This window comes from Lepisma saccharinum, chromosome 19, assembly GCF_977018435.1.
Source record: "Lepisma saccharinum chromosome 19, izLepSacc3.1, whole genome shotgun sequence".
Classification (NCBI taxonomy): domain Eukaryota; kingdom Metazoa; phylum Arthropoda; class Insecta; order Zygentoma; family Lepismatidae; genus Lepisma; species Lepisma saccharinum.
This window is the reverse complement of record NC_139247.1, coordinates 6,366,739-6,381,466: the sequence shown is the minus strand read 5'-3', so window position 1 is coordinate 6,381,466 and position 14,728 is coordinate 6,366,739.

Below are 14,728 nucleotides of genomic sequence, written 5' to 3'. Positions count from 1 at the left end.
GAGAAAATGTGCCTTGTTTGCTCCCCTGAAGAAAAATACCTTCCTTGACCCTCCCTGGAAAAAATCCTGCTGGCGTCCATGCCTGCAACTACAAACAGAAAATGTTTTTCAATGGAAAGTTGGAAAGTGAATTACGAGATTAGAAGAAAACCTTCATTAGCTGAGTAGTTCAAGTCATCGAAGGGTAGATGACAGGGAAGAAAATGCGCTGGCAACGCTGACTTTCAACCTCGCAATGAGATTTGCAAATAATTTGACATGTAGGCAGGCCCGCAGCCAGCGAGGCTGAGCCCCCCCCCCCCCCCCTCTGGAACTAACTTTTCTCAGCCTCCTTGCCATTATAGGTAAAACTACATAGCGTATCGTGTTTAATTTGTTTGCAGTGAGGAGTGAATATGTAGACTGCAGATATTATTTTACTCACAACTTTGGTGAAGGATAAATTCACAGAACACGAACAGCAGATATTACATTCATTCATCTTGTTTATTAAAAGAAGTCTCTAAGTAGCGGCAAAGTATTTGGAAGTTTCTTTTCTCTAGACTTTAGAAAATTCCTTCATAGGGGAGCTTCTTCACCTGTACCATTGCTACCCTATTGCAACCTCCCTTTTATACAGAAATCTGTGACTTTGACGTCATCATCCAAATGCTCTCCGCATCTGGGTCAAAGATCAACAGGTCCTAGGTTTTGGGAACGAAGGGGAGTTTCATTGCTTCGGCCGGGGATGGAATGTATGGTGGACACTATGACTGAATATTGTGCATTTTTTGTGTACGATATAAATATCTATATCATCAAAAATACGTAGTATGGAGTGCGTAGTAAGGGATGATTTCAGTAGCAGTCAATTAACACCTCAAGAGATGTTTTAAAAGATATAGCTAGAAAAAAATGTAAGATAAATTTCTGGTAAGGGACAGACGGGTTTCATCAAATTTACAGGAGAAATTACTTACCGAATGCAGTTTCTTTATACTTCTGGAAGTTTGGGGAAGTGTTTTCTCGCATCGTTCATTGAATTTTGCCGGTAAATCATCTTTTTTCGATATAAATGTGTGACCGATGCACGAGACCTCTTGAATCAATTTACTTCCAGGTGGATGTAGCCTGTGTGTGATGACGTAATCCCGGTCAGTGTTTCCAAACAAGTGATTTTGTAACTGAAGAAGGTACGTTTCGGCAAATGGTTTGTGGGGTTATGTGTCAATGGTTCGTGGGGCTATGCGAGAATGGTGTGTGGGGCTACGAATATTTTTTTCGAAACCAATTTTTAACTATTGTAACCTATACGTGACCCTACCTAACCTAATCTTACCGGAAATGGTTCGTGGGGCTATGCGTCAATGGTTTGTGGGGCTACGTAGGTATTTTTGGGTGCAGTGGGGTGGAAACACTGCATGCCTAGTACTGTAGTGACACTGTGAACGCCATTTTGCGTGTTACCGAAGGCAAAAAGAAACGAAGAAAACTTACTCGATATGTCGCAAACAGAGCTTATTTCCGTGAAATAAGCGAAATGCCACCTTCAGCAATGTTTCTCAATGCAGAATACATAAGTACGAATATTCAAATTCAATGAACTAGCAAATTTCAGTTGTCTCTCCCTTACGAGAAATTTACCAAATGGAATATTTGTATATTTCTAAATTTTATGTAACCTAATGCCCTCCGCCACACACATACACACATAATTTACCTTCACTTAATATTGTTAATTATTTGACAAATGGACTTGGTTTACAAAGGCCCCCTGATAACCCTTGGGCCCCCCTGGAGATCAATTCTAGCTACGGGCCTGCATGTAGGCTGAGAGACAAAATCCGACATTACCACTTCCTTACCTTGCCTTTCTACCATTTTTCGCATCGTTGGTTCACTCCCCGTTGGTCTACTGGACGCGTTCCTCGCTTCGTTTTACAGCACATAATGTGGTTGGTAGTTTGTCATTTTTTACAAAATCTGTGCGTTCTTGCAACCGTGCACTGTTTCACTGCAAAAAATGACGTCACCGGTGCTATCTTGAGTTTGCAGGCTTCAAAATAGTCTTTTTTGAACGACTGTAGCGCGGAAGTGACGCACTAACGATAACAATTGCACTGAGAAAAGTTGTCCTATATACATAAATAATAAAATTACCGATATTTTGTCATTTGTTTTCACTTTTGTCTATCTGTTATCGCTTCTCCCTTGGCTGCTTTAAAATAAGGAATTTAATACTTTCGTGTTTGCCATGATTGTTGTTGTCTTGTGTTCAACATATCGCGATACGACGCCAGTGGTCCCGGGTTCGAATCCCGTCCTGGGCATGGATGTTTGTCACTGTCCATTTATCAATTTTACCATCTCTTCACTCATCCCCTTCTTCGCAAATTAGCCAAAAGTGGCACAAAAAGCAAAGTAAAATAAAGCAAATCAATCAATCTTGTGTTGTTCAACAGTTCAGAAGCAGAATTTACATATATGTTCTTTCAAAACATGAGCCTGAGGATCTATCTATCTCTATATATACGTATAACAATGGATGTATGTGTGCATTATGTATGCATGTATGTTTGTTACAGCATAACTCTCGAACGCCTGGAGCAATTTCAACCTAACTTGGTACACAAATGACTTACAATCTGGAAAGAAATACTGTAGTGTAAGACACCCCTGGCACTCTTAGGGGTGGGGGTGGGAAGGGGGTAACATGTAAAAATAATCGAAAACGACTGATATTAGTGTGGAATCCATAGCTTTCGAGGTCGCTAAGATGAATAGTGACACTCCCAATGCCGTTCAATTTATTTATTCTTGCTCCTGGAGGTGAAATTAAAAGTGTTGTTTATAATCAAGTTTTGACTTAAATTAATATTATAGTGAATTTAGAAAAGCTCTTACTTTGTAATTTGTATACTGTACTTATACTTTTAAATAGCTGTAAATGAAATTAGTAACATTTTACACTATAGTTAGAATTAATTATTTTCCTGTCTAATAGAAGATTGGGATAAATAAATACCCGCGCAACGTCGGGAAATCAACTAGTATTGTATAAAACATCGAACTATTGTTAAATGTACATTATTTACGCAGTTCATCATTAAGGAACAGACAAAAATATTTTAAGTACTTGTATAATACAGTAGACTCCTTTTAATTCGAACTTCAAAGGGGCATGAAAAAAATCGAAATAACAAAAAAATCACGTCATTATGGTTTCAAGGGTAATAATCCTCTGTTCGGATTATCTAGTAATTCGAATTATGCAATATCGAATTAGAGAGAGTCTGCTGTGTTAGAGAATGTACGAACATAAGGTTGCCTTCTAACGTTTCAAACAAACGAACATACTTACTTGTTTCTCTTCCTTACTTACTACATATTGACATTTGAAAAGTCGTTACGGCGCATTGGGGCAACCCATCTCAACATGCGAGCACACACGACATAGTCGAAGGCCATGTTGACAGTGCTCGCGTTAGGTGTATATAACACTTTTTAGTACATATATGTCCATACACTGCTTATAAAACAGGGTGCCTACAAAGTCCAGCAACCGAGATTTTGAACGTAACTTTCGTACAAGAAGCGATAGCCACATGAATCTGGGCATGAGCTTTGCCTATGTGGATGCTTTTAAAACATTAAACAAGAAAATCATGAATGTCCATCACACAAAACAAGGTACTTAGGTGTAAAAACGTTCTTGTACGAAGAAAAACAAACATGAATAAAGTACAAGTTTGGAGTTTCTTGCAATACTTTTCGATGTGTATCGTTGGGCTCTGTGGGCATTCATCGAATTGAAAAAAGAACGATAATTTCTTACGCATTTTATGCATTACAGACAATTTATGGGGTTAATTATGTGTGCTATGTTGTGCTATGCAAACTGCTGACTCCATAGGCAGATGGAACTTCCTATTTCCTGAATACCTCAGGAGGTTTGCATAGCACAACACTGTGTATTATTGACATACCACAGAGGTTGAGACAACTGAGATAAACAAGTGAATGCCCTGGTCAACATGAAGCATTCAGAGATGCTTTTAAAATAAAATATAATCTTATGGATTGATACGATATTAATAAAATAGTACCGTAAAGTGGGGTGACTTCGGACATGCGAGTTGATTTCGGACACGTGCATGAGCAAAACATTCCATTGTTGAGGGTCAGACGTAGGCCGCCACCGAAACGCAACAATGGGAAATAATATGAGCTAACCTTCTTACAATTGCATTATAATGAGTTCAAGATCAAATATCTTGTGATCAGCGGAGAAATAACACATTATTGTAGCCAGTCGGCTTGCCAACTTTGCATTGGCTTCTGTAAAACCTCATTGTGCAGACGTGTGTGTTTGACGTTAGCACCTTATGAGTAACGAAATGCTATCTTAATTTATATCATTACTTGAAGCATACTTTGAGGGATCATAATCGTGTATCGTTTCTATTTTAGGTCCGTTTGTAGTGAATTTCAGTGTATTGTGAGGTGACTTAGGACATGCCAAGGACATATAAAAACAAGTTAAAAGGACGTTCCTACCAAAACTATTTTATCGGCAGCAAGTTTTAAAGAGGGCTTGAGATTTCAATCCCGGTCTCAGAAAATGAGAATGAACAACGGTGGACTGATACATTTGTTAAAATTCTTCGAGATGTTCGAAATGACAAGGCTCCAGAGTCCCAGAGACGAGGAAAACGTATCAATATTGAACCCGGGAAAAGTGTTACGTGTAGCTTCCAGTCTTCATCACAACAGGATTCAAATAATCCACACACTAGAGAATTGTCGTCAGCAGAGGAATCGTCTGAAACCAGTGATTCTAATGACACAGAGTGCTTTCATTGCGGAAGATTGTGGTCAACAAGCAAGAACAGAGAAGATTGGGTCCAATGTCATAGTTGCAAGAGATGGGCACATGACAAATGTGCCAAATTTCCTAAGAAGCAATATAAATGTGCTCAATGTATGAAAAAAGTAAATTAAAAAGATGTCCAATTGTAATAGTTGTACTTTTTCTGTTTGAATAATTTTATGTAAACCTTGATGTAGATTTAAGTTCTACAGTGTGTGTTAAGATGCAAAAAAGTGTAGTTCATGTAAAAATACACTGTTCAAAACATTGCTTATTTAAAAAAAAATCATGAAATAGATCCGAAGACACCTCATACATGCAGCATACATCGCACTATATGAAAACCACAATGTGTCCGAAGCCAACCCATATTGAGTGGTGACTTCGGACAAAATAAAAATTTATTTTTAAAATGTATTTTTGGGTGTAATATAGTTTTAACACTTCGTGATTGTTTCTAAAACTCTGATACATATAATTATTACATTTTGTGCAGATACAAGTATAATTGTGAATATTACCGTACAAAACGCCCAAAAACTGTCCGAAGTATGTTTCCTTTTATAAAAATTAAGAAGTGTACGGACAACGAAGTTAGTAATAAGGTGTGTTTTATACAGCATATATTGATACACTTGTAGATTTAATTGTATCATCTGCAAATATGTTGTATAAAGAAACAAATTGCCGGAGTACTAAGTGAGACGAGTGTACTGGCAACATTGGTCGTGTCAGAGGGCAGTGTCAGGTGTGCCCGATCTCTGGCTATGTTATTCAATTTCCATATGAAATGAAAGAATTGAAATTTATTGTACACAAAGATAGATAGGTTAGTTTTGTGCGTGATAAATACGTCACGAAAGTTGCCTGTCTTGGACGGTAGATGTCATCGCCTCCGTTCCTGTCACCTTCCTGTCAACGTTGCCTACACACTCCCCACTTTTCCTCACTCGCGTCTAGACGCATAAAGTAAAATACAAATAGCAAGGCCAAAGAAGGAACGGAAAATCACAATTTGATTCCAGCGTGCAGCATTACGACTTGATCTCAGAAGTTGACAGTCGACAAGTACAAGGTTCTTCTGTTCTCAGCTCCATCGCGACCTTTGAAATGATGTTTCGGGTTGTGCAAGGCTCGAAATTCCAACCCAGTCATTCCTCATGCTCGAACTTCACCGCTAAAATCCACAAAGGAACCAGACCGATCCGCGACAAAAACAGGTTATATTACTTAGAGCGCATTTACGCAGCAACGGGGGGTCCTAGTGAGATCAAAAGAGGATGATGGATTACGTCACACACACGATGAGCTTCATTTGACTTGCAGGTGGGCGATCTGGATGGACTAAAAACTAGAACATCTTTGGAGCAGATTGCAACCAGAGCAAATACGTGAAAATAAGGAATCCCTCCTTGTTTATGAACCTCCACGGTTGTTAAACGGTTGAAGAAACACTGGTGCATGGGGAGATGATAAATTGCAGACAAGTTTCGAAGTCACAGGCTCATATGTTGTGGCGTGGTATCATTTCTGGAGACAGGATCTGTCTTTTGTCTATGCATTAACTGCAGTCCACAAGCAGCACGGAGTTATCAAGAGTTGTACCTTGAGATATATTCCTAATGAATTCATCGTTGTCACCATATCGTACAAAACCCCTACCGGGTTTTCGGGATCGAATCTAGGCTGTGAAGCCTAAGACAACTCGCCTGTACGAGAGGCACCTTTTACATGTAAGACGACTCGCCCTGAGAAATAAGGAGAACATGAACGACATTCAATATTTAACACTTCTATTGACTGGACAGGGCGGGGTCATGATACCGATAGAAAGGATGTTCATTTACCTGTAGATTCCTGTAGAGATGACCGTCTCGGCTGATTTGGTAGATCAGGCACGGTCCTGAAATGAGATGCCTTTATGGTTTGGTTTGGTTTGGTTTCAGTTGGTGTTTTAAGTCCACTTTATGCACAGTAAGGCTAATCGGGACTGGACCTACAGTTTAAAGTGGGATCCGAACCACTTGTACCTCCACCGGGTATCGAACCCGGGACCCCTTGATTACAAGGCAATGACGCTACCACTGCGTCATGGGGGAGGCCCTGAGACGCCTTTATGAAGCGCAACTCCCCGCTTCTATCTCTAGCGTAGCACCGATATTCAATCTATCACTTGTAGACAACCACTGTTTACTCTATAACTTTCGGACTACAACTAATAGCGAGATCTGTTCTCGCGATCTATTTAAAGGGGATTCAAATTTCCGATCGTTAAAGCCGTTGAGCCAGTTTCTTTCTGTCGTTAACCGTGCTTTTTGCATAAGGCTGACGTTATGTTATTTCAACTGATTTCCGCCAATTCCCGTGTCAGCGGAGTTTAAAGAGCAACTTAAGGTCGCCGGTGTAATATGCTTGTAAGAAGCTACTTCCAGCGCTTCAGCCGGACCCTTTGGCGAAGTGATTAGTCTATCCAGCTCTGAAGCCAGGGGTCCCGGGTTCGAATCACGCCTTTGGCGTGATACGATATTGTATTCAACTTGCATTTGTGTTGAACATCTCTTTTATTTCCTGCTCCTTTACGCTTTAAGCGACGACGATGATGGATGATGATGTAATAAGTCTATCGAATAGAGGCAATTTCTTTCCCAATACATCTTACATTTCTTTAAGAAAATGCATAATCGTAACCATACCTTGATTTCAAAAATATTTCCGTAAAATAAATCACATTATTTCGCTGCGTACGTACTGCCAGCTATCGTCTTCAAGTACATTTGGATTAACTTTGGCCAATTCTTTTATTGATGAAATTGATGAAAGGACACTTACAAAGAACACCCATGGCCGAGCCTGGATTCGAACCCAAGACCCCTGGCCTTATATCACGCTGTGCTAACCGATCCGCTAAGTTTGGGCCGAATTATGTCAAATGGTCACTTATATTTGTTAATTTTACTACAATTCTAATTCTAATTTTGTAGTCATTATCAAAAACAAATTTTCGCCAGTGGAAGTCTCTTTGCACATGAGGTCCGGGGCTTTAACCCCCTTCAATCCCTACTCACGCAGTGTCCGAAAGGTGCAAGACCGTACTTGAAGCGAACATCCTTAGAGAATGATGTCGCTGTTCAGTCTTGAAGCCTTGAACAGAAACGAAAATCTTTCGAATTACACTTGTACTGGAGCGCCAAATACGATCAGTAGTTAGAAGTAAGAACATGTTGTTTCTTTTCCAGAGTTTTAAACACTTGTTTATGACCATAGAGATCACGTATCATTTTAAAGAAGTTGTTACACTTACATTTCCACAAAATACAACAGCTTGAACGAACAACTGTCCGAGTTTCGACTTCCATGATTTGAAACAAGTGAACAAGCGAACGATGTGTTTCATTTGTACTTGGTACAGAGTCTGAAGAAGACCTTGCTAGAAGGTTGAAACGTTACGTTTAGTTTATGTTTTATAATAAAATAAATTTCTGCCTTAGGCAGCATACTGAGTTTTTCAAATAATGGAAATACATCAACACAAAAGAACGTCCAAATCCCATACCGTAGCTATCATTTTCCAACGGCGTAAAGAGGTGAACTCAGGAAGAGGATACAAGTGACTGACTCTGCATTGCTTAGTAAAAGCCATCAGAATAAATATCTGGGAAATTGGAGGTCATTGGTCAGTTTTGAGCTATCAGTCAGAGTATGCAGAGTTACGACCAAGAAGTCTGGTAGAAGGAGAGTGAAGTCTGAGCATTCAGACTTGCACTGCAAACGGACACCTCGTTCATTAACCAGTTCGTAGTTCGAGACCTCGAGGGAGCACTTCCATACAGTGAGAGACAGGCATTTCCATTCACCATGCTGATCCAGTCTTTGAGTGTATAAAACTCAAGTGTTGTGTTTTGCCATTCGTATGTGTATTTGTTACCTCTCTCACGTTACCTTTAAGCTTTCCATCAGCAGCTAGTATTCCATCATCGAGGATGAGTGATGAATGAGCAACGCCACACAGATTCGATCCCCATACCGTAGGGTATGTTACGCATTGTCGCTTACTGAATGCTGCGGGCTCGATTGGTAATTTAATTTCAAAATTCCGACAAGACCGTACTTCAAACCTGCTATTCGGACCTCTCGAACACCGGCAGACACGTCCATAGGAATTTGATGTGACGAATCACTTCATTGATTTCTTACTGCATGGTAACAAGTGGCATGGAAGACATGCAGCTTTGACATTGAGTCAACCAATTACAACCGTTCACACCATACCAGCTTCGGATTGGTTCGTCGAAGCGACATCCGTTCTTATACTTGTTCGTATCTGATTATTATAGTTTTTGTACTCACTTAAGTTGTCCCAGGAAAATGTCTGAAATTGGGAAGTATCCTTGTTGGTCCGCAGCCAGTTCACACAGGAATCTCTGCTGGCAGGAATCTTCGAAGATCTGTCAGGATAAGTCACAACTATTAGAGCTACATACACTAAAACACTAAACTACATTTACACGACTGAGAAACTATTTTTAATAGGTTTTATATCATGCAGTCAGTGGTAGCGATACTGCCATTACCCGCCCGTATACAAATGGACTAACAATAAACCTGAGGGTGCAACACCCAAAATATATTTGTTGGGTGTCCTCACAATGTTGGATCAATTTCTGAGGTTGAAGTAGGCTTGCCAAAATTCCCGGAATGTCCGGGAGTCTTCCGGAATTGACATCACTCTCCGGGTCTCCTGGACAAATTGCGATATCTCCCTGAATGAAGAGACATAGTATTATTATATTTTATTATAATATTTTAAATTTTATTTTGGTATACATTTGCCGAGGGAAGAAATTTGCTACTGAAAACCAAAGAATTAAATTTCGCAATATTACATGTATTTTGAGGACTCGTATCATTTAGAAAAATCTTGTTAAATAGTATTGTTATCTGTATATTTATTTTGTTTTCCTTACTTACTTGTGGTTGCTAGGTTGTTTTCGTCAAGTTGATTCAATTTTTGTATATACAATAGCAAGACCACAGAGAGGTAGCTGATATTCAGGACATTAGCCTTGCAGAAGATTTTAATCTATAGGGTTCGAAGGAATGTTGTTCTTTAAAGTTGGCAAGCCTACGATGACAATGAACGGTAAAAATATTAAATTGTTAAAAGAGCAATTACAAACACACATGGACAGGGTAAACACAAGCATCACAAGCTGACACTCAAAACGGCAGAGCCCAGCTAGAGCTCTCGTCACGGAGACAGTCCAGTCAAGGTCACGGCACCCACCTACAGTTTTACAAATGAGCAAGAATTTAAATTGACGAAATCAACCGCAACGCGCGAAGTATCGACCAAGCAGCTTAGAAGAAGTGTGGCAACCTTGGAGGGCCAGGGGTGTGGAGGAGGCAAGGGGAAGCTCCGACCTTGACTGGACTGTTTTCGTGGCGAGAGCTTTAGTCCGTAAAATGCAGTCCAGGGTGTACTACATGGAAGTGAGGTTGACATATCGATAATTTCCTAAGCTCCAATTGTAACAATCAAACACCCACACAACGCTGTCTCCTGTTTTGTGCACTGGTAGCTATAAAAAACATTCATCCAGCTGAAATTAATAACCCAGCGAGCACAAAGCACCGGGTTTCCCCAAGAAGCCCACAAACCTATAATCGAAGGGCAGGTGCGGAGTTCAGCGATGAGGAATTTCTAGCAAAATGCAGGAGCCAGTTCTTTCTGCCCAGCGTTTATGTCCTAGTTTTTTATCCCCTCTGTTTGACTACTTTAGTGCCGATTCCTGGAACTCCTTATTAATCTTCGCAGTGGCCGATGTCATCAACCGACGCTTGCTTGGCGCAACCTTAGGAGGTTGTTGGTTGAAAGGCAATCGCAGCTTGCTTTTCGTAAACTTACTTTTTAAAAGTAAATGAGTTACAATTACTCATTATACCAAGTAACACGTTATACCATAATTCTGGGAAACATTTCAGAAATTTTCTGCAGATAAATGAAACAACGGACGTTGCGCTCACAACCAGAAACGTGTCAAACGACACATATTTTGACTCAAATAAGACATTAACGTGAATAAACTGTAAATGATGTACTATTTGGTGTGTCAAAATACACGCAGAAATGCATAAAAGGGCACTTTTATCAGATTCTGTTCGTGTGAATCGTTTCATGCGAAATTTAATTCCAATTTCAGCGCGCCTAATCCAAATATTTATGCTTTTATTGAAGTGATTGAGCAGACCCAGGTTGATGTATATGCTTTAAAAAATATTGCAGATGTCACAAAGAAACATAGTCATTTTCTGAAACAGAGAATGGAAAATACGGAAAAAATGAAGCAGAAATATTAGAATACAGAACTAACACGATTTGATTTCTTATAGGCTATTTCCTACTACAGTTCAAAGAAGGATAAGAAGAAATAAAATTGAAACCTAGAGGTGAAATTAGACAAAGGAAACTCATCCGCAAATTTTTAAACACGCCATGAGCTTTTAGCCATGACAGTCCTACTCCCGTGAAAAGTGTCAAGGGAAAATTAGCGAAGAAAGGGTAAGCGGTGCAACTTACCCTTGCTCCGAAGGGGTTTAGTGGTGCATGTCGCCCATTTAGGTATTGTCGGGGTGCAACTAACCGTCACCCGTGTGATGCACTAAAAATGCATCAATTGGAAAGATCGGACAAGATCATTTCATAGATAACAAACTTTCACTTTTAATGCACCAATTGACACAGCTAAATGTGTAATTTTGTTATCTTTGAAATTATCTTGTCTGATCTTCCAAACTGATGCATTTTTAGAGCATCACACAGAACAGCAGCTGATAAAAGTGCCATTTTACGCATTTCTGCGTGTATTTTAACACCCCAAACAGTGCATCATTTGCAGTTTATTCACGATAATGTGTTATTGGAGTCAAAATATGTGTAGTTTGACACGTTTCGGCTTCTATGTGTGGTAATTCTGATAGAACGACAACTCTCCAAGTTTTTTGGTACACACCTCATAAATGCTCCGTGTCTATCTTTGCTGATGCGGTAGATATCTAAACAATACTGCACTTCGTCCAACACGCATGTTAGCACATCACTGCCTATCAGTGCAACAGCATACTGGCGTAGGGGGGAGATGATTGGGCTACATCCGTTCCTAAATTGTGAGAAAATCCAATTTTTTTAAATGAAATCAGTAAAGAACTCGACGAAAACCAAAGTGGCAACTCAAAACCCATTTTAAAACAACCCCCGATTACATTTTTTGTCCTTGAATAACTTTAACAGGTGGTATCGGAAAGCATCGCTTGGATTTTATTTACTGATACCGGCCGATACTTTCTCTGCATTTTAGTATTTTTCTGGGTCCGCAAAAGTTCAGTGTGCCCCTTTCGCGGAGATTAATTATCCTGCAATTATGCTTGGAATTCCAAGTTTCCGTTAATTTTGTACCAGTAGTGTGTGGAAAACTGTATTTTCAGGTATTTTAATATTCTGATGCAATTCACGCAATGATGCATCAAAGTTCGCCCATAAAAAAAAAAACTAACATTTTTTTTAGGAAAGAAAACAAGTAATTACCTTCAAATGACTTTATCACCTTCAAAATAATCACCAGAGAAGGCCATACACTTTGACCAGCATTTGTACGGGTCTTGTTCACTGTAGATAGTCATTGACAGTAAATATTCGCAAAATGCGCGTAACATTTAATTTAATGTCCGCGACGTCGTCAAATCTTCGCCCTTTCATAGCCATCTTAAGCTTGGGAAAAAGGAAGAAATCAGCAGGCGAGAAGTCCGGAGAATATGGAGGGTGATTGACCACTGTCACTGAATGCTTAACAAGGTATTGTTGTACAGACAATGCGGCTTGAGGCCGAGCATTATCCTGTAACAGAAACCAATGGCCAGAATCACAGAGGTCCTTCCTAACCCGCTTCATCCTGTTTTTAAGTCGATCAAGCACTTCCTTGTAATACAACCGATTGATTGCTTGGTTTCCAGAGACAAATTCATGGTGGATCAGTCCTTGAGAATCAAAAAATGCGATCAGCAGCATCTTTGTCTTCGATTTCGACATTCGTACTTTTTTGTCTTTACAGGCGAGAACTTTCCTTTCCACTTTCACACTGTAAAAAATTGCCGTAACTTTACATTGATTACTCCGTAAAACTTACAGGTTATTCACCGTAGATTCATTCTACAGAGTTTTCCCCGTAAAATGGAGAACGTTCAAGGCAGTGAATCCAACTTATCTTTCACAAATACTGTATGCAATAAGAAATAAATGTATAAACACATTATTTAAATGTTATAAAACATTTTTCTGTGCCGTGAATAGTTATGATTGATCCTAAAACTTATAAACGGGTTAATAAATACGCTCTTAAAAGTTGCTTCTCAAACTACAGTGGGTTGGTGCTACTGCTGTGAAAGAAACAAATGCAACGCAATGTACGCCGAGAAGACGCCAGCCGAGACAAGGCATGGCGGCGGCCATACTCTTTTGGAAGACAACAACCGACAGGGTGTTCTGTGTTAGGCTGTGAAATTATAAAAGTAAGTATTGAAGCCAAGGAATGTAGTATATAGAAGTGAGTGTATTCAAAACCTTTGCATTTCGAACGTAAGATATACATATATTTTACAAGGAGGGAAGTGAAAGTTGCATGTGTAACTGAAAGTAATTCCCAATACACGAACACGAGTCGAGAAATACAACGTCCCAACACCAGTATAAATATTATCTCCATACAATAGAGCATATTTATTTTAGGTTATAATTTTAATATTTTTCGTGTTCATGATAAGGGCCTACTTGCTCATGTAAGCAACGTTTTCTTATTTGTCCGGAAGTGTCAGTATTTTATTGCAAAATCAGTGTTCTAACGAGTTTTGCAACCTGTTCAAATTCAAAATTTGCATTACCCTTATATTTTATATGTTGGGAAGCAAAATGTAAACGGGAGTGACTATATTCACCAGGTGGGGAAGCTAGCTTTTGAGCTATTTTCAACAGATTTTAAGCTGCATGTTAGAGTGTCTACCAAAATAACAAATCCAAAATTCTTGACCTTTTTTTTTCCTTTTTCTTAGCATGTATTTAATCACCCCCTACTTAGGTATGGTTGGAAATTAAGAAAAATAGATATTTTTATTCAATGAAAAACTTCTACCACAAGGCTGGTTAAGATGAAAACTGAAGCTGTACTTTAACAAGAGATTTAGACTTGCTTTAATTACACAGTGCAACAAATTTGAACTTTGTGTCTTGCCCCGAGATGAAAGAAGGTGTTCCTTATTAAATCAAATATGCTGATTACGAAAAGGAAATCAGAAATGTTCCATCACGTACCAATTTTTCTGGAAATGATATGCCACATGTACAATTTAGCCTATATTTCATATAGTTAGCAATATATTGTAATTCATGAAAAACAAAATAGCTACTTTCGCGACACTTGGAAACGACTCCATTACAGTACAGGAGGAAACTGTAGCTGGATAAAATACAGATCATGGAACAAAATTAATTGTTTGTATTACAAAACACAAAAAAGATACGAGAAATCTGCAGAAAGCTTGAAATGCTCTTACAAGTTAGAAAACTGTCCTGGAAACTTTCCGTTTGTGGGTGGATGGTGAATCTTCTTAAAGGAGTGTCCAGCTGTAATCTGCCAAAGGGTTTGGTGACCATCTTCCCTTATATCGTCTTTCCACGGCAGCGATATCTTGGTGAAATCGCTCACCATGTTCGTCACTCACATCTCCGAGATTAGGAGGAAAAAATCCAAAATGAGAATGCAGGAAATGTATTTTCAAAGACATGTTGCACCCCATAGCCTTGTAACAGTCCAGCATGTGTTCCGTCAGTTC